Below are 26,016 nucleotides of genomic sequence, written 5' to 3' on the forward strand. Positions count from 1 at the left end.
ATAAAAGGTACACGTTTTTCGGTTGCTCAGCGAGGACAAACCCATTAGAATATGATTAGCATCCCTTACGGAGCGAGAGAACTCGCATGTGGAATTTATTTGATGTCTATTCTAGCTAGAGAATAATCTATGTTATAATGTTCAGATCTTAATCTATTTACAATTGCATTTAATTCACCACGAATTTATAATATTGTCGAAGACGTAATATACCCTTGCTACTAAACCCTTTTCCAAACAACTTCATATTCCTCCCACATCTTCCTAAATACTCTCAAACTATGTAAATTGTATCTTATAAATAGGTCCTTCGGAAGTAGCTTCCCCAACTTTCATAAAAGTTCCTCCTCGACAGGTGGCTCCGTGCAGCGAGATCTTTCGACACTCCTGCCTCATCCACCTCCAACTCCACCTTCCACCACTACCAGCGCCGGTATAAGCACCGTTTCGTCAGCAGCAACCCTGGCTGGCCTACGGTTAGCAGCCCCTAGCGAGTCCAGGCCGCCTACCGAACGGCAACCCCCCAGCGTTCAGTGGTACCGCTTCCTTCGTAGCAGGCGTTTCGCGCGCGTACCTTTGCACTGCGTTCGCGGTTCTCCATGGATTTTCTACCCTCCGGAAAGTGTCGTCGAAACGGTATCCCGTTCCACATCGAACCACCGGCTAACCCTTCGGTTCGACGCCCCGTTTTAAACCGACCTTCGATCCCTGTTCGCTCCGCCTCGCGCCTCCGTGCTTTCGCCGATTAATTGTCCCGTTTTCTCGTGAATTACGAGTGTTGTTTTCGACTTTGCGTTCCGTCGTTCGCGGATTATCGTTTCCGTTCTATGACTTCGTTCGCGGAGAACCGGTGTCGACGATATGTAAATACCGAGGACTGTGATTTCTTTGCTACGCGAGCCCCATGCCAATTGTAAATACACGTTCCTGATTGCCAGAGCAAATATACTGTAGCGGGTAGCAGTAATATTTTATTTTCAGATACACGGCATTGTTCCACATCGATTGCGATCATCTTTGGGGAAACGTGTTTCGAGTGTTTCAGTTTACATTGCTTTAATTCTTTACTCGTAGGTTTTCGGGGAAGTGAACGAAGAAATGGTGTAAGATTTGGGAATACATTAACTTTTTTGGAATTACATTAACTCAAGGGAATCGCAAATGACGTGGTCGATGTGTCGTTGAACTTTATTGGATGTACGAAAATAAATTTTGTTACTACGTGCTGCCGCTTACGTGTCTTTACAATCAACAAGTAAAGTGTTTATTATTGGTATAATCCATGGTGGAACTTCATTACGTATTCGTTCATAGTTGCTTTTAATTATGCGAATTGTTTATGTTGAGATCGTTCTAGGTACATTTGAGAAATTGACAGTCGACTCTGTTGCAGTGCTATTGTTTTGTTTCGTATCTGTCAGATTCACGTTATTGTAACCCTTAAATACTCTAAGTTTCAAATTTGATACCGGACTTTTAAATCGAATTGTACACTTGCAATTGGTTTGTTTTTAATACTTGGCTGCATGTAAAAGTTAGGAAAATTAACGTCAACTGTCAAAAATGTTCAAATAATAAATACATTTATATTTGTTTAAATTTAATTTGGAATACCAGACTTTTTAGGGTTAAAGCTTGCAAAATACATATGGTGTAACTGTAACGAGCTACTTATCGTTGTTAAACGTTTTGAGCCATGTGTTTATGGTATACAGAAGCAAACTCCTTATTTGCATTGAAATTTCATATGATAACTAAGATGAACAACTGTTACGTGTTATTCGTTTAATAAAATGGTTAAAAGTTTATCTCAATAACTGTTCCATCGAACAAAATTATGTGCAACCTATTATAAATTATTTTATTCGTCTATTTTATTTATCTATTATTATTTGAATTTTACACATCTCTGGTTGGTCTATCGTATTAGGCAACATTTAATGTTTTGAAAAAATATTAATACAGATAAATGTATTGCTTCGTAAAAGTAAAAAACCTTCGTGAAAATGCTCTAAATCATACATATGTACATATTGTACATGTATATTAAATATGTATTAAATATGTGCAATCGCTCGTATCGAGCAACATTCAATGCTTTGACAAAATAATAACACAGATAAATTTATCGCTTCTTAAGATAAGAAACCTTCGCGAAAATGATCCAAATCATACATATGCACATATGTATGTGCATGCACATTAAATACATATTAAATATGTATATATAAATGTAGTATATGTATGTATTAAATATACACATATTCAATATCAGCTCAAGTATGGATAATCCTGAAAAATTGAAACAATAAATGATTTTTTTATGGACAACAGTCTTGCAAGAGACATTTCGCGCTTAAATGTTACGACCACATGCTTCGTTAAAAGTGTTTGTTTCACGCAGATGCGAATACACACCCATTTTTATTTCGTTACTTTCGTTTCCGTTCGTCGCTTTCGGAGCGTAAACTATGTTATCTGCTCTGCCAGTCGCTCGTTTTATTAAATAATAATAGACCTTGATTGCAAGTTGTCCGCGTTTTATTTTCTACAGAACCGCGAATGGAACCGAATACGGAGCAGTTGAAGCATTATTGTTTAATCCTCGAAATCGAATCTACTAAAAGATAGCGCGCATCGTGGAAACCTTTCGCCATGATTCCTGAAACAATTCCATCCCACGCTTTCATTTCAAAAGGTTCCCTTGATTTCAGTTTAAAACGTTTCTCAGCAGCCGTAACGAGAAATCAGATCCGCTGAACGTATCTTTTCGCATACCATTAGGTATCTGATTCTCTTGATACTTTAGTATAAAATTGCGATTTAGGATAAACAATTTCTCAGTCTCGGTTGCTTTCATTTATTTGCTACCTTACGCTATTTTCAATTATTGAATTTTTTTAAAGTGGTTTGAAACCCGAGTTATAGTATACTGACCGCAGGCTAGCATTTTTTTTTAAAGCTTCGATTTTTCTTTAATTTCTTTGTTTTTAATTCTCTGCCTGTTAGAGAATAATTTTTCTTCTTTTTCTTCGTACTATCTTGATTTTATTAATTTCGTAGATTAATATCGTATTTATTTCATCATTTTATCACAGAGAACTTGAACGTAAAGTCGAAACGTTTAATAAAGATAATGGAGCGCATGTTTGCACCAGATTACACAATTACTCCAAATTCAATCTGCATTCTACAGAGAATTATCCTCGAAATTCTCCAACGGTATAACGTGTGAATACGAATTTCGCTTGCGTGTACCACTTGCTATAATTTCCAGACAGATTATTTCTACTGTCGCCAGTGCTAATTAATTGGAGGCTTAATAATGAAGGACGATCGCAGGTGCGGAATAATCGTTAGTGAATAGAACAGTTGTTCGGAAGGACGATTCGATACGAAATCGATACGGTGCTCATAAACTGGTTTTCGTTTCTCTGGACCTTTGTCCTTGTTTCGATCGCTGCAAGAAGTTTTCCAAGGAGAAGAAACGTCTCCACGGGCTCCGATTCGTCGAGGGTGAGTATTTTTATAAAAGTTTCCCTTTCTTTGTCTACACTTTCCTCTCATCGAATGTTTTTAATTGGAGCCGAACTCGTATCACGTGTAATCGATAACTCGTCTTTCGTTCAATAATAATAATTCAATAATCTGATAACCACTGTAGGCTTCCTCGAATATTAGTTGACGTAAACAATACTATTCAAGGCTTCTTTATTTTTTCCGAATTCAATTTTGGTCCTCCTCAGTCAGAATCGATATCAGGGACGAACCAAATCCAGTTCGATTAATAGGTAACGAGTGAAACCAACGTCCAGCAATTTATTCATGACGCTTATTCGATTGAACGGTTATATTTTTATTTTCCCAAATATTGCATTCTATAATTCAAATTGTAATTTTTGCTTAAGGGGGGCATTAGGTTTAGAACTACATTTTTTTAGTGATATGTATGAATTCTTTTCTCTGAATTTACTTCTGAATTTGAAGTATTTTCTCAGAAAATGAGGAAAATATTAGTAGCCACACTTCGGAGGTCACCATCTGACATAACTTCTCCTTCAATCAAGCCTATCGAAAGAACGTATAAACTAAACGGAATGTTGCATTCACAGTGGGTGTAGAATGTATTCGTACACCGATCAATTCCCCAAAAAGCTTTTGTGTGAAATTGTAGTTTCTTAACTTCTTTTTTTATAATCAATGATATTTTACATATTCTCGAAAGTCTTTAAGATAGATATAGTCCAAACAAGATTTACTGGTTAATATAATTTGTGAAATTAATAAAAAAATGCGAAAAGTGGGTAAAAGTGTAGAAGCAATAAGTATTTGTACGATTCTTATGACGAACCATTTACAGGAGAGTTTGTAACGTAAACACATTAGTTTATTGCTCCGTGAGAATTAGAAAACATCAAATTTCCAGTAAAGGACTTTTAAAAAAGGCTCTAATAGAGGAATGAAAGAAGATCCCACTTCGAATAACTAGTAATTTACTTAATTTAATGCTTAGAAAAGTTACAATAATTATAAAATCAAAAGGAAATCCCACGAAGGAAGTATTATGTACTTATAAATTAATGTAAATTTCTCCTTTTTTTTTAAAGTTTTAAAAATTAAACAGTTGTGCGAATACTTATTGCTTCAATATTTCTATCAATTAATTGTTTTTTTCTCGTTAATTTCGCAACTTACATAAATAGCTATATTCTTTGTAATCTATCTATTCTAGAGATTTCCGAGAATATGTAGAATGTCATTGTTTATAAATAATAAGTTAATAAATTACAATTTTACACAGTTTTTTTGGAAATTGATCGGTGTACGAATACATTCTACACCCACTGTATAAACAGAGTAGAAATTAATACTTCGGAGAAACATCATCTACAGGAGTTACTGGATATCGAATTTATTTATATTCGATGAATATAAACGGCAGCAGAGTATTAGTACAATGCGCTGTGTATACAATACTAATCTAAAAGATACACGTTTTCTATATGCGTGTACACTTGAAAATTGTATATCGAATCATTACACTGTGTGTACTTGAATATTTACAGTCGTGTAAGAGCTTTTGAAACACGTTAATAATTACTACATGCTTTTCAATTTTGATTAGTTTTACTATTACTAGTTTCGTTATCTCGATTTTGTCTGTTATTGAAGGTTAACTTAAAGATCAATTTGATATTTGAGTTCACTGCACTCTAGAATATTATGTTTCATTGTTAGGAAAATGGATTGCTCGAAAAATCCAATAACGAAATGCTTGGAAAGACATTTTTATTTACCAATGTTTTTTTTTCACAGTATGTACGCATTTACTGTTTAATATTTTGCGGAAAATCCTTTGTAAATGAACAACAGTCATTTAATATCCTTTTTTTTCCCTATAAAAACAAACAATACAAATACTGCACAATTTATTGAAATATCGAAAGTCTTGTATCTCTGAGCATAAAAATTTATTTTTTAACGTACACGAAAATGAATGTTAACCACTAACCATGCACAACATTTACGAAAGAATATTATTAATTTAAAAAAGAATATTTAAAATGCATATTCATGAAATATATTTTGCTTGCATGGTATGATTTACGTACGCAGAATACTTTTATTGGTTGTATTAATATAGTAGAGAAATTGGTAACGCCAAAATCGATTTCTTTTATTTATAACATAACTGCCAGATGGCTGCGCATATGTTTCACACGTATATTTGATAAACGTCACAGCTGATACGCGTGACACAATTTTGACCAGTATTTCGGCTCGTTCTATGCGAACATTTATGTGTCAATATTTTATTTATTTTGCAATTTTAGATTTAAATACGATTTTCCTCCGGAAGCAATATTTCATTTTACGCTGTTAATCTGATGTATCTATATATATTAAAACTGGAATTTTGTATTTCATTTAATTGTAGAAGGGTCGATACTCAATCAATATGTCTGACATGTAATCAAAAAGGAATTTTCCATACTTTTCATTTTGCTTTTGTTTATTATATTTTGTGAGGAATATAATTTGAAATAACACAAGAGATAATTGAAACAATGGAAGAAGCAATTTTCTCATAATATTTGATTAGGATCTGATAAATGCTATTTTAATATAGAAGGAGTAATTTAATCTTGGAATAGCTACACGAATATCGTGTTTTTTTTTTCAAATACTGTTATTTGACATAATAGAAATTGAATTAAGATAAGTTTCCTCCATGATCAAGTGAATGAAATGTTCTTCTTCCAATATTCGATAAATTATTGTTTTGTTCAATCAATGAGCAAATGTAATAAAATTCTATGAAGTAAATTAATTACACATTATATACAATATCATTCCACAAATCTGTTTCATTCATTCCATTGAATAGATGATGTATTTCTATTTATTTTAATAAATAAATATCTGCTTCTTCCTCCAATGGAATGGTTCAAGTAGAATTTGGCACAGAAATGTATCCCTGAAAGCATCCACGAATCGATCGAAGGAAAAACGTGGAGGTAGTAACTTGTATCGTTCGTCTGGGGAAAGTACGCTTAATGAAAGCTAATTTATTCAGTGTATCAACGTGAAGTCGACACAGAAATAGAAAATTAATATGTATATGTGCAACGTGGTTAACTTCATTCGTGTCGACGACACTATTTTCGTTAGGAGTATTTTTTCAGATTATACTGATATTTAAATTTTTCTCGACAAATGTATGCGGCACACTTTTCCCATTTATACGCTCGATAAAATTCGCAAATGCAACTCATCGTTGCTCCGCTTTTTTCTATACTGCTATTCGACACAATTCTCCTTAGTACAAACAAAAGTTTGGATATTGTCATTTTATTCGTATAATGCATACCTTGTCTATGTATGTTCTGAATTATTGTTGTGTTCTCATTACTTGATTGAATGTTTGTATCTCGTTTTATTTTCTACACTTTATATGTTAGATAACAGTGATTATTCAGACGATGACTAAAAATATTAATAAAAATTGCTTCAGTTTATATTCCACTTATATTTTCCATTATTGTTTTGTTCTCGTTATATCTTTAAATGTTTGTATCTCGTTTTATTTATTGTATTTTATATATTAGATAACTGTGATTATTCAGACGATGACTGAAAATACTAATAAAAATTACTTCAGTCCATACCTCAGTTATATTTTCCATTTTCGTTTTGTCCTCACTACTTCCTTCAATTTTTATACTTCATTTTAATTATTACATTTCATTATGTTAGGTTGATACATAAATAACTTCCGTTGTAGGTAACAAATAATCATGTTTTTGGATAACCCTTTCAAGGTAGTCATTTTTGATTTGATTATAACATTGATTAATATTTATCGTGTTATAAGATATCTGACAATAAATTGTAATTTGAAAAACGAAAATTATTTATGAATCTACCCAATAATGATTATTCAAACGATTAACTGAAAATAGTAAGAAATATTGGTTCTTTAATATGGATAATTACTCGTTATATAATATTAAGAAAACTAGCCTTTACTATAACATTTTTTTTTGTTAATTTTGTATCGTTCTACATCTGGAGGACGTTTGAATTTCTCGGGGAATTATATTCGAGCCTCTATCGGGTAACTCTGATCAACTCCCCTAAATAATGCGTGTGTGTCATTGTTTACGCAGTTTCATCGTGAAATAGAATACCCTCATTTACGGTCCTGATCAAGTTAACGCACCTCATCGATTTCTACTGGTGACGTATAACACGAAAATCTTTTCAGTGTTCATCCATATTTTTGTTCACATTCGAGACAATCAAAACCTGATTTTGGGTTCATTGTTGTAGCAATCCTTAAAATATCGCTTTCTTTATTAAATTATGTGTACGAGGTCTGATCAAAAAGTTCCAGGACTTTCTCAATAACTCTTTATTAAATTGTTTTTTAAATTATTCCAATTTGTCGCCTTCAAAGTACTCCCCTGAGAGCGAATACATTTCTGCCACCGGTGTTTCCACTGTTCCATGCATCTGGAGAAGTCTTCTTCAGGAATGCTGTTCAGCTGTTCCCGCGTTTTTTCCTTGATCTCCTCTATCGTCTGAAGCCGCTGTCCTTTCATCGGGTACTTCAGTTTGGGGAACAGCCAGAAGTCACATGGAGCAGGTCAGGCGAATAGGGGGGCTGGAGAAGGGTTGTCATGGCGTTTTTGGCTAAACACTCGCGAATGAGGAGCGCTGTGTGACAGGGCGCGTTTTCGTGGTGGAAAAACCACTTGCCTGTCGCCCACAATTCTGGCCTCTTCTGCCGAATCTTTTGGCGCAAAGCTCTCAGGGTGTCAAGGTAACGAAATCGGTTGATTGTCTCACCTTGTGGGAGGAATTCGTGATGAATGACGCCCTTGGAGTCAAAGAAAACAGTGAGCATCACTTTGACGTTCGATCTCACCTGGCGAGCTTTTTTTGATCTTGGTGAGTTTTTTGACACCGTGAACGACTTATCACTTCATCACCGAAGCCTTTCTGAAGCATTTGAAAAGTTTCTGTGAACGATTTGCCCAATTCTACGCAAAATTTCACGCAAACACGCTGCTCTGCCTTCACGTCCATCACAAAAAACGCGGAACACGAAAAAGAGGCTTTACTAAAACAGCTGTAACATCGGTTTGGAGAAGGTTATAGCAACCAAAAAAGGAGGCGGGTTACTCAGAATGGTTCTCGCTAAAAAATGAGCGCGAATTCAACCCTGCACGTTAACGTGATGGCGCGCAATTTGAGAAGTCCTGGAACTTTTTGATCAGACCTCGTATTTACTTCATAATAATATAACACTGAACGGCAATTTGAATTATTGGTGCACGGAAATAATACTGAAATTGTGAATAAATATTCATAATTAAATTTTTCAATGATCGAACTCGTCAATATCCTCATAAGATTGTTAAATGCAATAGGATAATAGCAACTTGAATGTTTCTTTATTTTAAACAACATAATTCGTGGACATGTTAAAAGCTAAAGTTGAAAATATTGTATTTAACAAATTGCAAGCATCTTTTGTTTAAGGGAATAAAAAATCCTGAAATATTTTATACAAGTGATAAGAATATTTTGAGAGTAAGAATGAGGTGCAACAGATTACACAGGAATCTAACCAAATGTATTCTAACGAATACATCGTTATCTAATTATGTAAATAAATAAAAAATGTATAGTTTCGATTTGACGATGCTTCACACATTATTTAAACGCGAACAATGGTAATCCATAAAAGTGTAGAAAATGAAACGACTACTTCGCATACAAATATGGATGCACGTGAGCGATTTCATGTAAATTGAATGGAAAGGAGTTTATGAATATAAAACAAAGGTGAATAGCATATCTATCTCTTATCAGTTAAATTTACATCGTAGATATTTTTGTATGCTGTAATCTAGACAACAGATAAAGTATTGAAGTATTTTAGGAAGAAGTAATTTAACACGTACGTTTAGTAGCTCAAAATAACCATACAATTTAAATTATCTTCGTTAAAATTTTAGTTATGAATCGTTGATAATGAATTTACTGTTTTTTTTTTAGAATTTTCAAGAATTAAACACCCAATTAAAACAAAACGTATCCAATTTACTAAATTTTCTTAAAATGTATTCGAGGAAAATAAAAACCAGACAATGCTATGCATGTACAGTTGAAATTTACAGTTAATCGGATAACCAGTCTCTATAAAAAAAGTTACAACGATTTGTAACGGTGCACGAAGACAAATTGATTGATTTATTATTAACGAATATTTACTAGCTTCTGACACCTTCGTGCCTTAATCGATATTCGGTATACTATGTAGCAAATTCAAAGATGTGGGGATAAAATCGAGGGTAACCATTTTGTGTCTAGATAAAAAAAAAATTTGGAGAACACTAATTAGTATGCTATAAACCCCCCGCCCCCCTATAGCTTTTGTTTCCTTCTTGATTATAGTCATTTTAAGCATTTTATCCAATATTTGAATCCCGTTATGCAAACTCTCTCCAAAATACAAGAACTTTATTATCAACTAATTATTACATATAATTATACGTTATTACATTATTATATATTATTATATGTAATAATTTAGCATTAACGTAGCTATGGTATAACAATGACAGAAAGTATTGTAAGAGCGATATAAAGATGTTAAAAAAAAACACGTATAAAATTGTAAACAAATTGTAAAACCTACGCATGTGAGTATTGTGAAATCATGACTGTTTGGTTGGTAAATTTTGTTGTAGGTTGCGTCGTCTACCACTCAATCAAATTAAGTTAACCTATTAGTTCCATAAATGCAGCGGCGACTTTGAGTTCATGTTTATAGACTCGTGACACGCACAAAGATGAATTGATCGATTTATTATTGACGAACGTAGCTGCTGTTAACTTCTAACACCCACGTACTTCAATAAATACTCGTTGCCATCTCATATTTCAGCGCAAAACGTTAAATATTACGTTAATAATGCCGAAGATGAATTTCATATCTCGACCCAGGAACAAGGATAATACCAATATCATTTAATAACGTGAAATTACATAATTGTGGGCAACGAAACATTTGTTTCCATAATACCAGCATAGGGTGAATAATCTGAAATGTTTACACGATGGGTATTATATTTAAATGTCGATATAAACCGATGGAAAATTTTATTAATAACAACGAACAAACAAGTAATTCACTGGTTTCAACGTTTAAAATACAAGATAGCACACAACGAGTTTTTGTGTTACAGGTCTCCAATAACATCATGGAGTGTTTGTTTATACCCTTTCTTTTTTATAGTAAAACTAACAGATTGATTTTGTTTCATCTTTCAGAGAATTTTCAGTTACTGTAACAATTTACTTGCACAATAGAAAATTGAAAGAAGCGAATACACACTTTTATAATTTAAAGTTCAGTGATTTTATTAGAAGATTCTTTTTTCCCAAGCAATTTAATTACGATGGCAACGAAGCTTTCCGCTAATTACTCCTCTCTTTTCAAATTATAATTATTCTCCTCGAGAAACTCACAAGGAGGCAGAGATGGGCAAAATTTCGAATTATAAATAACGTATAAATGTAATATTCGTGCCATTTATTAAATCGAAAAATTAAATTCTTATTTATTCGCTTCTAATTAATTTATATTTATTATCATGCTACTTTTCCTTTATTCACTTTTTTTTTAAATCTATTTTGTTGTTGTTTTTTCTAATTCTAATCAATAATATTCACCACGATGTGTCAGTAAGTATTGCGTGCAAATTATTATTGCTACGCAGCAGATTTCCTTGGTAATCATAATTATGAATCAAAAGTATTCTCTTCAATTTTCCTGTGGAAATATTTCAGCCAATACATATTCCATCCTTGGAAAACTAGAAATTATTACGTTCACGTGTTAAAGGAAGAAGTGCAAACTGCTAATGCAATTACGAGTTTGGTGAAGTTTCAATACTGAGCGAAACTTGTGGAGAAGATAACGTCGTATATCCTTTGGGAAATATCACACAACGGACACACCCAGATTTAACATAGTCTTTCGTTTTCATTACTACATGCATACATACATAACGAATGAAGAACATGGGAAGTAAATATTTTTTCTTTGTCCTTTTGTGCGTGCGATATTACTTCCGGTAGAACTTTTTCTTGGAATAATCTCATCAGCAACGCTTATATCCCCCTGCACGATATATCACGAAAGACAATGATGTCTCAAAGTGTATAAATATCACGAAATAAATAACACCTTTCAAAATTTAAGAAAAGAATTTGACAAATGTTACATTCTATCAAAATTATATTCATTAGACGAAGAAAATTATTAATGATTATTATTGATTAGACTGCGGAAGTTTATGCATTTATGGCACGGGACAATATATGAGGATGTCCATGGATGTATAAATGTATAAAATATTAACATTAAAATACATTTCAAACTGTTTGGGAGATAAGACATACTTTTATGCAAATTTTAATTATTTATCTGCATATGTCAAGATATTAATTTGCATGAACATTCGCAGTTTATTGATGATACAAGGAACGAGTAGATATTTAATTTTAAATATTGGATATGATAGAAGTAGAGTTTTTGGTATAATATTGGGGTTTAATATTATATATAAATTAAGTAACTATAATTATTCAAACGATGACTGAAAATATTAATAAAAATTGCTTCGGTCCATACCGTACTTATATTCTCCATTATTATTTTGTTCTGCACTACTTCTATAAATGTTTATATCTCATTTTATTTTTTATTTTTTATATGTTAGATAACTGTAATTATTCAAACGACCATTGAAAATATTAATAAAAATTACTTCAGTTTATACTCTACCTAGATTCTCTATTATTCTTTTATTGTCACTAGTTCTTGAAATGTTTGTATCTCGTTTTATTTTGTACATTTTGTCTGTTAGATAACTGTGATCATTCACACGATGACTGAGAATATTAATAAAAATTGCTTCACTCCATACCTTACTTATATTTTCAATTTTAGTTTTGTCCTCACTACTTCCTTGAATGTTTATACTTTATTTTAATTATTACATTTCATTATGTCAGGGTGATATATAAATTATTATACATTATTACTTTGTTTTCACTACTTCTCGTTCTCTAATTAAAATTTAAATTTAAATTAAACGTGATAGAAGTAGAGTTTTTGATATAAAACCATGAGTCTAATGTTGAAAAAATGTGAAATAATTACATGTGATCGTCTATAAACAAAATTCAATTTTTAACCCAAAGATTGGAAAGACAAGCGTAATCGTTAGATTACTACAAGTGTAAACTATCTGATCCACCTAAAATTCCTACGTATGTTTGGTCGCTGTAACTCATTTGTTTTACTACCGCAAACAGAGAGTCTTCTGGTCGCCCGCAATTGGGTCGTAAACGAGGCGGAAACATCTGTCGCTAAATAATGTCCTTTCTAGTACAGGCCTTCACATACAAAGATTGTTTACATCACCGTGCATTAAAATGATTTAAAGAACAGGTGTACTTTCTAGTACCACTCGTGTTTTCACTGCACGAAGTATTTCTACACACGCAGTGCTAAACGAGTTACAGAGAAGGGCATCGAAACTTCTAATAAATCTCAACCTATCGTCATAGAAAGGTACAAACAAAAAGATGGAGCACTGAGGAAAGTTGAGAAGTGAATTTCGGTTTTTAACACTTTCGCTGCGAATGACGCACGTGTGTGTTCAACTGAAAATATATGATTGTTTTTATTATTTTTCAGTTTTCATTCTTTTTGTTCAGCAATTATATTATATATAAAACAAGTTACCACAAATATATGTTTTTCAAAATAATCATACTAGAACATTTGTAAGAAATTTTTCATTAAAAAAAAATATCATAATTGCAGCTCCCAGCGAACGACTACTTATTTTCGTCAGCAGTGAAAGTGTTAAGTCAATACTGTATATCATGAAGTGTAGAAATTAAGTATGTGCCTTTCTAAAGTAACCTTACAATTTATTCAAAAATAAAAACCATACCACTTGTAATCTTAATCTTCTTCGGCTTTTAATGTACAGTTGTAAAAATAGAACGTCGAAGCAATCCATGTGTTTCGTTGCTACGAAGGTTGGTACTTTAACGTAACGGTGAGTAAATATTTCTATATAAACTAGAAACTTCTCAATAAGCGAACTCAGGTTGAAACTTAGGGCTGTTAAGGGGAGAAGTTAAGAGGAGAAGGGACGAAGGATTGGATATAATTGAGGGAGTGGTTAATAAAGAAGGTATTACAAGCCCACGAAAGATATAATAAAATACAAAAATTCGAGGTTTCGTGGAAATTACAAGAAAAGAACAATGATGTGATGTAAGCAAAAGTTCATCCTCGTATAAAAATTATAAAGAATAAATTATTTATATATCTATCTATTTAGATCCATTGCAATAGGGATTGGGTTGAACATTTAGAAAGTTGGTACTCTAAAGTAACAAAATAACCAGTAATTATTTATATTTAAACTATTTATATTTAAACTAGATATAAACGTGTGAATATAAAGAATGAATTTCTACACATAATAAATAACGTTTCAACCCTTAGGTGGGATCTTTTACAATACTGTAACAAAACACAATAGGTGAAGCCAAACAAATAAAAATATATCTTCATATCGGTTTATTCATTACTAGACTGCGGAGTTTTATGCATTTATAGGGAATGTGCAAGAAACTACAAAATGCACACAGTATGCAAGAATATAAAAAAGATTGAAAGTAAAGTTCATATTATAATATTGTCAGAGTAAAATGAATTCCTATTTTGGATAAATTTTTGTAGGTATGTCTGCCAAGATTTTATTTTGCATAAAAATCCGCAGTCTATTCATTACAAACTCCTTTCTCGAGTTTAGTTGAGAAAAATCATCGAGTTGTGTCTGACTTTGAACTTCATGTAAGCTTATAAAGATCTACAAGACTAATAATAATAACCACCACTAATAATATTGCATGATATTTGGTTGTATGTTATACTATTAGACAGTTGAAAACCTAAACTGACGTCACTAGTATTGGTATCGTGAAAGTAACATACTCATGGCAATATAATAATCTGTTTATTTTCATTCGTTATAAATGTATAGACATCTGCAGTCTACTCATTATACAAGTAGTAAATATACCAATCACTATCAGGAAACACTACGTGCTCGATGTTTCTTGCGTGATGCATGGAAAAAGTACGATGTGCTTTTTGCGCACATAAGGTATCTGAAACTACGTAAAGAGATGGGACCGTGTATTCCGTCCTTATTATCCGGATAAATATAAACCCCGTCGTGTAATACTACGCACGTGAGACCTTGCGCGCTTTTCAAAGAGGGATTGTTCGAGGTTTGTATGTGCGTAAAGCTCTTTGAAAAGCTGAAACCGACCATCGATGTCGGAGCTCTTACTTTGTCCTTTAAAACCGACACGGATCTGTTCACTCGCTACACGTTTTCAAGATTCGGAAAATACACGGTTCATTTGGAGAAGCTTTGCGTGAAACGAAGATGGGAAATATTGTTAATTGGATAAAATAAAAGGTTCTTATTCGTTACTGGTTGAATAAAAATTAGAATCTACTTTACACGGTGATATTATTTCTCATGTTGAATGAACAGAAATCATCTGAATAACTAAAATCTGAATAACTAAAATCTGCAATGTTTGTATAATAATATTTTCTAATATAAACATATTCACATAGAAACTATTCATAAAGATTTGACATTCAATATTTTTTATTTAATTCTTTCATTAAAAATCAAATAAAATCCCCAAATTTTAATTTTTGTAACTATTTCATCGATTTCATGTTGAGAATAAATCGTTATACGTTTAATTCGATTCCTCATTCGAATCACAATTATGCCCATGTCTAATGTAAATCATTTTAACACCTATTCGAAGATTGATATAATCATTATTAAAATATCAATCGAGAGTATTTCTTTCATGATTTATTCTTTAAGGTTGATACACTGCTTATAACCAAGTTCAGTGCAATTTTTCAATGCAGTGGTAAAACACTCGGAAAGCCAATCTGTATTACATGTTCTTTTTTCGTTTACTTTTAAGCAATATCATATTAGCAATAAATCAGTCTGACATGCGTAAACAAAAAATAATTTTCACTGCTTCTATATGAGAACAAGAAGAAGTTAATCGACTCAGTGCAAAGTAATTAATCGCAAACACGGTAATATTGTTTCAACCGATGAATGAAATGCAAAATCCCAATTCATCAGTGAGACAACAGTAATGGAAAACGACGCCACTCGTACAAATGAAACTCTGAATGCGATTTCCTACGAAGCAATAATTCTCACGAACTGTGACAGAAGTAATTTTCGCGAGTTGTATTTATTTTTGCGCACAGAAATTTTATCAACGTATGAAATGAGCAGAAAATTGAATAAGCAATATTGCAATCCTTCTTACATTGATAATATTAGAAATTTTAAAAATTTCCTTTGCTTAGAATTTACCTATTTATTTAGAGATGCGAATGAATCTATTAATATAGTATTAATATTCAGAGACATCAATATACACCTAAAAATATAAACATAATCAATCTCTACCCAAACAGTAGCAGTAATCGATACGACATAAAGCAAATAAATAAAAAAAAAAATTATTAATATTAATATTCAGTGTCATTCTTAGATAATAACATGGTAGTAATTATTTGTAATTTTTATTATGCAAATGGATAATTAATCCAAGACGTGTAAAAACACGTTTTATTATGAAATCACTTTTTAGGTAGTAATTATTATTTTGAGAACAATTGGAAACTGTAAACTTTCAGACTTTTAAACACGAAAGCAAATACAAGTACTAGATAGTTCCTATAATATCAGTAAATTTATTATTTTGAGAGCAATTGGAAACTGTAAACTTTCAGACTCTTAAATAGGAAAGCAAATAAAAGTTTCGAGTTGACTAATTCATTAATAATAGAATAGTGTACGTAATATAAAATTTAATGTACCAGGATTTATAAAACGTAATTTCAAGTTACCTTGCGCTCAATCAAAATGTATCCCGCGAGAAATCGGTTTTGGGGTACCGAAGAATCAACATAAATAATAACAACATAAATCGTTTGAAACTGGTGCGTATCCCCAACGATATAGTGGGTACGAAAGGGTTAACGAGCTCCTTTGTGCTCGAAGTACTGGAACCAGTGATATATAGTTTGGGGTCAGACGGTTAATAGTTTATGAGGTATTTAACTTTAAACATTAGACGCTCATTTATCTTTTGAATGACGACTTTAGTAGGCAGCCAAGAACGTATCGTGGTTATTGAGGCTTGCTTGTCAGTACTGACCCCAACGTATAATTGCTATTAAATAAATGAGCTCGAACTTAATGTTTAACTTTAATAACTTCACATGGCTGTAAAGTAAAAACTGGCTATTGTGCAATTCCTATTGTTCGTCCAAGGTCCAAAGATTATTTATGCCACGCAATTGTATTGTAATAATCGTATTGTGCGAATAGGAAACGACGTTAATCATGAAAACAAACACGCTATTGTAATAAGTAGAGCATTGCAGTTCTATTGTTCATTTTAAAGTGCAGATACTGTACATATTATAAACAATAATCCGAATAAGCCCAACACAATCCTTAATCTTGAGTTTTATATGTTCTCATATCAGTATAAGAGTAGAAATTAATTCTGTGACTTTTTTAAAGTAATCTTGCCATTTATTTATATACACAAACCATACAACTTTTAATCTTCTCAAATATTGTAACAATTTGTGCGTTTTATTACTCTAAGAGTTGGTACTCTAACGTAATAAAGTACCTACTAAATATTTCTATTTAAATTAGAGTTATAAATAAATCCATAAAGACACATAATTATTTTCTACGTCTAACAATTGCCAAGTTTAGTTGTGATTTGTTAGAAGAACAATAAGCAAAATTTTTCGGCTACTAAACTACATTCTAATGACCACCAGATTGAGACTTGGATTCATTATAATGATAGTTAGGCTGAGGACTTACGAGGTATACTTAAATTACTGTTATGAATGATTGAATATAAAGGCACATAAATAATGTTTGCACCTAATTAAATCAGCCATTAGGTTATTTTTTATAGTACGAAAGTTGAATGGAAAGTCATGCTTGCAATTTTATGACTTCTACTGGAATCAAGATCTTCTGATTTAATTAATAGTGCCCTTGTATTTAATTAATACTGCCCCTAATATTTATCACGATAACATTAATAACATACAAACGAGTACAGTGCGTTCTAAGTACCAGTTTAAATCGTTATATAGCCGATCGCATGACGGAACTACTTTAACTCAGAAACACCTAACCTGGATGCGATTAACCTACATAATATACGTGACGAAAGGCATGAACCACGTAAATAACGCCTGAATCATTGAATTGATAATCTATTCTAAACTTGAATACTGTGCCTGAGCATTTCATGATAATTCGCACGAGTCGTCATTCATAAATTATATCTATTCGTATTCATTCTCCAAGTGCAGTGGGATGTGTTTAATAAATAACGGTTTAATCCTTGTGTTCGTAACCTATTTCCTCTATTAATAAAACACTGTTATTTTATAGCGTTCGTGAGATATGTCGCCATAGGACTGTCTTATCAGAGACATTTTAATGCTAAATGTTTTAGAATAATAATTCGAATTTTGCTGAAATTGCATGGTTATGTTATAGATGTTAAAGGGGAGAAATTTATGTGAAAATCAACTAGCAGTAATGTTCTAGATGAACTGTTGAAAATATGTATTCTTATATGGTTCACGACGATGACTTAAATGGTTTAAAATTGAATTTTTAAAATAATTTTTTATATTATTCTGAGGACAAATTTTAAAAAATACATAATCGGATCACGAAATTCCTTATTTGTTCGATACCATTCAGTGTTATGAAAAAATTTGATTTACTAGAGAGCTTTTAACGGATAAAGTGTTTTATCTCTTATTTGCCTTTGTCAAAGTTAGAAACAATATTAACGCGATAAACAGAAGAAAATATGGCAAAATAATAGTAATTTTATTCCACAAGTGTTACACTTATACCACAGGTTTTTACAAATTTTGAAAATTGTTGTGTGCGATTAAAAGAAAATGTATGCGTAAGTTTCATTAGCGTAGTGACTGCTTGTTGCCAGAACAAATTAGCTAAAATAGTGAGTAAATCGTAAAAATATATCTAAGCAAATTCACGTAGTTTCCCTCGTTATGTTTGTACGCAATCATTATGAATTCCACGAGTGTGGTGCCTGTGGCCAGCGGGAAATTTATGTTACATTTAATTACCGTTTTATGTCCGTTCGGTAATAAGGAAAACGCTTCGATGTAGAACACCCGTTTTTATGGAGGAACATTCCTGAATCGAATTTCAATCATTTCCCGAGACCAGCTTGTTAAAATGTAATGAATAGGTGTCTTGATTTCAATACTAGGTCGGTTCACGTGAAATGTTCCTTCGCTTAACTGAACTTCATCAGTAAAGTTAACATTTTTTTTTTAAACTATTTCAATCAAAGCTTATGTGCGACTAGTTCATATTTTTTCATCTCGCGTACTTGTATACATTAATTTCGTGACGTTTGAATTTATATTTCTTTTATAATATATATTTTATATTCTTACATTTGTATTAAAAAATTCTTTCTGTTATTACGTATTTCCATATTTAAGGTTCCAGTGATGTTTAAAATGTAAATAAAGAATATTACGTTTGCTCTGAGAAAATTATAAAATTATTAGTCTCGCAGAACCTACAATTTTTGACTATCGAAAATATGACGTTTATTCCGGAAATTGTGGTAAAATGATGTTTATTCGTGCTTCAATCATACGAAAGAAAACCAAAAACTGCGGATCGAAGCGTTTACGAATTGAATCGTCTACTCGTTAAAGCTACGAATTTTATTCGTTTAAGTTTGAACATGACAAGGCGTACATACTATGTATATGTAGATTCGAGTTAGAATTTGCACTGAAGGTGATGTGCAGCTCTTAACTCGACGCGGGTTCGTTTGTACGCTGTTTTCAATCCCAGAGAAAAAATTTAATTTCATACTATTCTCCCGACACATCTCGTCGTATTCCAGCTACGCTGAAATTGTTGAATTTAATAAAACTTCGTTATCGAACACGCGTGGTTTATTTCATTTTCTTCATTCCATTTACAATTTCAGAAAATGTGATCGTTGTATAAAAAGTCCACAAAAAAATACTGTGCAATTCTATTGAAACAAAAAGAAACAAAAAAGAAACATTACAATTTCTTTTACATGCAATTATTTTTTCTTCTAAATATCAATCACTATCAAACTTTTTAACTTTATCTCAAAGAGATTTTTACGGAAATATTACTTTAATATAGTACACTTTGCATATTATTTTTCTCAACCTCTCTTATTGTTAAATATCAAACATGAATCTGTTTATGAAAATTAACGTTACCTCTAGAGTGAAGCTTGATTTTGACCTCATATATTTCACTATAATCATTGCTATCACTGGATATGCAATTTCCACAGAAGGATGAACGACTGAATCTGAGAATATTATATGTATATCCAATTTCTATAAGACTTAAGCTACTTTCCAAAGCTTATGGAAGTTCAATCTCGATATCAGATTGATGATATTTCTGTGATATTTTTATCAAAGAGGGTCTGAAACGAAATACAATGCTCCGTTTTACATGGTCACGCGTAGTGAATTACGAGAATAAACAAGAGCTTGGAATAAATAATTTTAAACAATGAGGTTTGAATTTCAATCTGAAATTTTCAAAATGTTTTAGTCGCCAACTATCAATAGCAGTCATGAAACATTCGGTAAAAGTTGATATTTAGTAAAATTAAACTAGATAGAGGGAAGGTTAATAAAACTATTTTAATAATAGTGCATTAATACTAAATGACAAAGGAAACCTTTGCTTTATGAGCAATGAAGAACTAAACACTTTACATTAATTTAAATAACAAAATTGAAAGTTGGAAAAAAGTATCTCAAGAACACATTTATATGTAAATCACTTTCGTACTGTAGTGTAATATTATAATAATTAGACTGCGGATTTTTATGTATTCATACAAAATTTGAATGTGCGAGAAACTACACAATGCATACAGTATGTAATAATATAAAAAGAATATTGAAGATAAAATTAATATTTTAATATTTGCAGAGTAAAATAAATTCCTATGTACGCTCAATGTTTACAAGTACGTTTGCAAAGATTCTATTTTCTATAAAGATCTGCAATCTAATAATAATTTTTGTCGATATAATGCTATCATTGATACCATAGGGATGGCAGGAGGATCGAAACTGCAATGAAATTATTGCATCTAAATGTTATCTCACGCTGCTCTTCGTCGTTTACACAGCTCCCTACCCTATGTTTTATGCAATTTTATACAATTTAACAGAAAAAATAGCACAGAGATCGAATTCTATCAGCGGCGGTGTATATCGACGCTTGTAAAATTGGAAGAGTATCGAACGACTAAGGAAATGAGTTCCGCATGAGTAGCGAACTGTATTCAACGAATACAGCTCTTTCACGCTTCATTGCGGAATCAGTGGAAGAATTGTCCATTTCTCGATCGAATTGTTATTGGGTGCGAACAATGGGTACTATACGATAGTTCTAAATGCAAAATACGATGACTAATGTAAACTGAACGATCTGTGTCTCGTGGAAAGTCAGATCTTCGCCTAATGAAAGTATTGTTCGCCTGATGAAATATGGGAGATGCAGTTCAAAAGTATAAAATTTAGAAATCATATATAGCTTTATTGCGAAAAAAAATTTCCATTGATGAATCGTACAAGAATTTTCCTTAGATACAACTTCCAATTACGAATTTAATTTATATGTATACCTTTAAGCAATTGTTAGATTTATCAGTTTACCTTGCCCTGATTTATTAATTTCCTAGTAAAATTTGTCTTCGTTATAACTTTCAATCACGTACAGCCAATCTTAATTTACATCTATACTTTTAACTAATTTATAAATTGATTGGCTTACCTTGCTCTGAATTATTAATTTCTTAATAAAATTTGTCTTCGTTATAACTTTCAATTACGTACAGTCCATTTTAATTTATATCTATACTATTAACTAATTAATATACTCATCAATTTACCTTGCACTAAATTATCAATTTCCTAAATTTCCTAATTTCACTAAATTATCAATTTCCTAAATTTCCTAATTTCACTAAATTATCAATTTCCTAAATTTCCTAATTTCACTAAATTATCAATTTCACTAAATTTCCTAATTTCACTAAATTATCAATTTCACTAAATTTCCTAATTTCACTAAATTATCAATTTCCTAAATTATTAATTTTACTATATGCAGAGTATTTCATAACACGTAAATTTCACTTGTGCGATAAACTTGAAACCCAAAAGCAATGGAGAAAGTTTACATAAATGTGTAACCCATTTGACCTGGTTCCCAAGTTATCGTCATTTCTGGTCCGGTAGAAATGACCACCATTGACCTGAATATAAGCTTGCGACCACAACACACCGACGTACAAGTTTAACGAAACTTCTTCCAACAACTCATGGAGTTGATTACTCAAGAAATTGACGTAAGATTGGCATGTTTACCTCACACCGAGGAAAACAGGTCCAATTACATTATCGTCAATTATCTCTGCCCGTACATTCACAATTATTGTTGGCGACTTGACTGATGAATAGCATAATTAAAGCAAGTGATTCTAATGATGATAAATGCAAAATTCGATGTATTTTGTTTTGCCTAGTTAATTTCAGAACATCAGATGGTTACAGGCTTTTTTAGGAATATGTAAAATACTTACTAAAATTTATTAATACGATGAAATACAAAATAATTTTGAAAATAATTAGAGATAGGCAACTCTATAAGTTTCAACTTTGCTCTGAAGATCAATAAGATTTTATTTCTAATCACGCCTAACATTTTGAAGAATAATGAAGAGTACTATGAAAGTATGAAAATAATTTAGAAATAAAATCTAGTGGGATATATGTTTATACAAAATTTCTCACTTTTTTTATTCACTTGATCTACCCTTTTATCAATTCTTATTTTCTTAAAATATTTTAATGCTGGTTGTTTTAAAATTCTTATTACTATTAATTTATTATTCTTGTTTTTAAACTTATTTTTGTTTTCTTCGCTAATAAATATACGCTTATGAACAAAGGTGGACCATTCCATACAATGCTACATATATGTTGGTATTTTTGGAAATATAATTAATCTAAACTGAGCGATAGTGTTAGTTAAATGCTGTTTTTTTTATCGTTGCTTTAATGTTTAATGTTCTTTTCTTTAAGTAATGATTTGTTATTCTGACAATGTCAATTGAAGTGTTACTTCTATAAAGCTTTTGGATTAAACTTCAGTGTTAAACAGCATCGAAAACTCCTTAAATGTCAAGTGATGTTGATACTGTGGATCTATTTTTGTTCAATTGCATTGCTATGTGTTCGGAAATCCTAAGGATTTCCTGGATGGCTGAAAGAGCTCTCGGGGAATTGAATTGTTCAATAGTTACACTCCTCTTAGATGTAAGGGGTTTTAAGAGTTGATTTAAAATGGGCTGCTTCGGCAGGTGGCTTAAAATGTAAGCAGGCAGCAGGTGCATTCGTAGCTGGTTAGAAGCTTTTTCTGACCTTGCCTAAGTCTTGTACTATTTTTGCTGTAACCGCGCTGTTATTGGTTATCCTCTAAACTTCATTAGGTACTTTTCTATCCTTCACTGTGTTCCTTCAGTTTCGTCCTCTTTCATCATCCCTTGCTTACTGCTTCTTGTTCACGTCATGATTTCTTCTACTGCTCACTCTTTAATTTTCCTTCGTCTGGCAAAATAGCATTTTTATCTGCACTTGTCAAGCATATTGTCCTTGTCCTTCATAGATTTGATGATATGTTATGCTGATATTTAATCTATAAAATATAGCTCTATGTGGTCTCAACAATTATGTTTTATTTAATCTTGAGAATATAATTGCATAATTATTTATAATTTTTAATTGGACAGCAAATTAAGATCACACAAGAATCAGAACGTATAAAGGTTAAACAAGGAACGCAAGAGTTTATAAGTGTTCTAAAGAAATGCATAACTAAATGATTTAGGTAGTTGTATTTCTACAACCTAGCATGCTATATAATTCATAATTTGATATCTAGAAATCCTGATATTTAGTTTTGCATATCTTTAAGTCGCTGTTTAAGTCACCTTTAAATTTTTTAATTCTCTAAATCAGATTCCTCGCATTCTAGCTTCATTCACTGGTCTTTCATAAATCATATTTACTGTGCAACCTATATTTATATTTCGATTGTACATTAAGAATAATTGCCAATCACATTTCAAGGTTGGGACTACGGAGAATTATTTTCTTTTTTATTTATTTATCGTCGCACCAGCTTGTAAGCAATCAGCAACCACTGCGAGTTACATGTTCAATATTTATATATATATATGTGAGTCATAATATAATTATAATAAATACGGAATGACTTATGGTTAGAATAACTAATTCTTACATCTAACAATAATTATAAATACTACTTAGCATTAAACGTATATTTTAGGAGGTTAAAGTATATAAGATATAATTTTTTATATGCATTTCTTGTCATTTAAGCTGGTCTTCAGGGTGGTTGATTGGTTTCATATTTACATACATAGAATTATGTTTTACATTTTCCTTCAGTTTCTCCCACAACTTCCCTCAACACAGATTTCTAGATTTTTACATTACGTATTTCTAAAACTCCTGTGCTTGCTTTTAGTCTATTTTAATTTTGCTTGCTCCAAATGCTACCAGTCTCTGGCATTCAATTCACCTGCTTCTTCCTGTCTGTGCAGGGTATGCCGCAGGGCGGCCATTTAGGTAAGCATTGATTGTTAGGGCGGAGGAGCTTCGTCGTATACCCAAGACGCCAGTTGACCCATACCAGAACGGTCAGATAACTTGACAGGAAGTGGTGTTGATGTGTCTTGACGGCCTTGCCATGGTTCAAATGGTACCACAGGGGCTGTAGACGACTGACAGTGTCCTCTATATTCTCAGTTGTGCAATTTCTCGGTACCTCACGTGACAGCGACCTATATTTTGTAATACAAACTGCGATGTACCACTAAACACAAAATACTAACCAATTCCAATTTCAAGAAAACTTTAGTTACTATACCATCTAATTGATATCATTCCTTAAGATACTATACTTATATACTTATATACCTTTAATTTGGACTTGTGAAACATTAAAAGACCTTGACGTGGTAAATAAATAGTACGAATTCCTCATTTCCAACGTCTTTTAGCTTCGTTTCATTAATTCTTCATTTCTAACGCCTTTTATTAACTAATTTCTCGTTTCCAATGCCTTTTACTTAGTAATCATTTCCAGCACCTTTTACTCGTTAATTCGTTATATTTAACGCCATTTACTCAGTAATTCCTCACTTCCAACGCCTTATACTCATTAATTCTTTACTTATAACACCTTTTATTTACTAATTTCTCATTTCTAACGCTTTTTACTCAGTAACTCCTCATTTCTAACGCCTTGTACTCGTTATTTCCGCATTTCTCATGCCTTTTACTTGATAATTTTGCATTTCTAACATCTTTTACTCATTAATTCTTCATTTACAACGCCTTTTACTCAGTAACTCTTCGTTTCTAACGTCTTGTACTCGTTACTTCCTCATTTCTAATGCCCTTTATTCGATAACTTCGTTTCTGGCACCTTTTAATCATTAGTTCCTCGTGTCTAACGCCTTTTACTAATTAATTCCTCATCTTCAACACCACATTATTCATGATTTCCATCTTAATTTCACACATGTAAACATCCTAAAAGTTGAACACATGTATCACCAAACACCCTGTACATGTTAAGATATTTGAAGGAGCTAAGATTACTAGTTCTTAGCGACTATGTAGACACTGTAGGAGCCGAGCTTTCCACGAATTTGACCTTTGAACTAGTAAATACAACCCGAGAAACACGCTTTGAGGATGTCTTAGAGTCTCCAACCGTTCGACGGAAGGGCTTACAATTAGGGACTCAGAGTAAGTAACAGCACACAGATGACTGGTCACCCAACAGTGCGCTTCCAAGGAACCTTGATCTTGTCCTACAAACCTAGCAGAAAAGATTTCTGTTTATCCCCCGAATTCCGGGTATTTGTAAATACTGTCGGTGGAATTACAGTTTCTGGAACAGATAAATACTTGAATCATAATGTCAGCACTAGGGATAGCCTTCGTTAGCTACTGTGTAGTAGCGAAAATAGGTAGAAGTATTCTAGCACTATCACGATGAATCTAGCCCCTACATCATATCAATTGCATGAAAAATTTTGTTTCTGTCCATTTTATTTGATATGAAATTACAGTTCCTG

The 26,016-nt window shown here is 32.1% G+C and overlaps 1 protein-coding gene across 7 annotated transcripts in view; it reads left to right on the forward strand.

Moving 5' to 3' along the window:
• The first annotated feature begins 509 nt into the window (after positions 1-509).
• The window catches only part of LOC128880997 (uncharacterized), a 110,120-nt gene continuing 84,613 nt past the window's right edge, over positions 510-26,016 (forward strand). For 3 of the 7 annotated variants that reach the window (XM_054131624.1, XM_054131629.1, XM_054131631.1), the window contains exons 1-2: positions 517-913; positions 3,278-3,516. The gene's annotated coding sequence lies outside the window, so the exon portion shown is untranslated. Of the gene's footprint in view, positions 914-2,714; positions 2,785-3,277; positions 3,517-26,016 lie in introns of all 7 variants that reach the window. The other 4 variants (XM_054131626.1, XM_054131627.1, XM_054131625.1 and 1 more) reach the window with 4 other exon arrangements.

The sequence above is a fragment of the Hylaeus volcanicus genome, chromosome 8 (assembly GCF_026283585.1).
Source record: "Hylaeus volcanicus isolate JK05 chromosome 8, UHH_iyHylVolc1.0_haploid, whole genome shotgun sequence".
In the NCBI taxonomy this organism is placed as follows: Eukaryota; Metazoa; Arthropoda; class Insecta; order Hymenoptera; family Colletidae; genus Hylaeus; species Hylaeus volcanicus.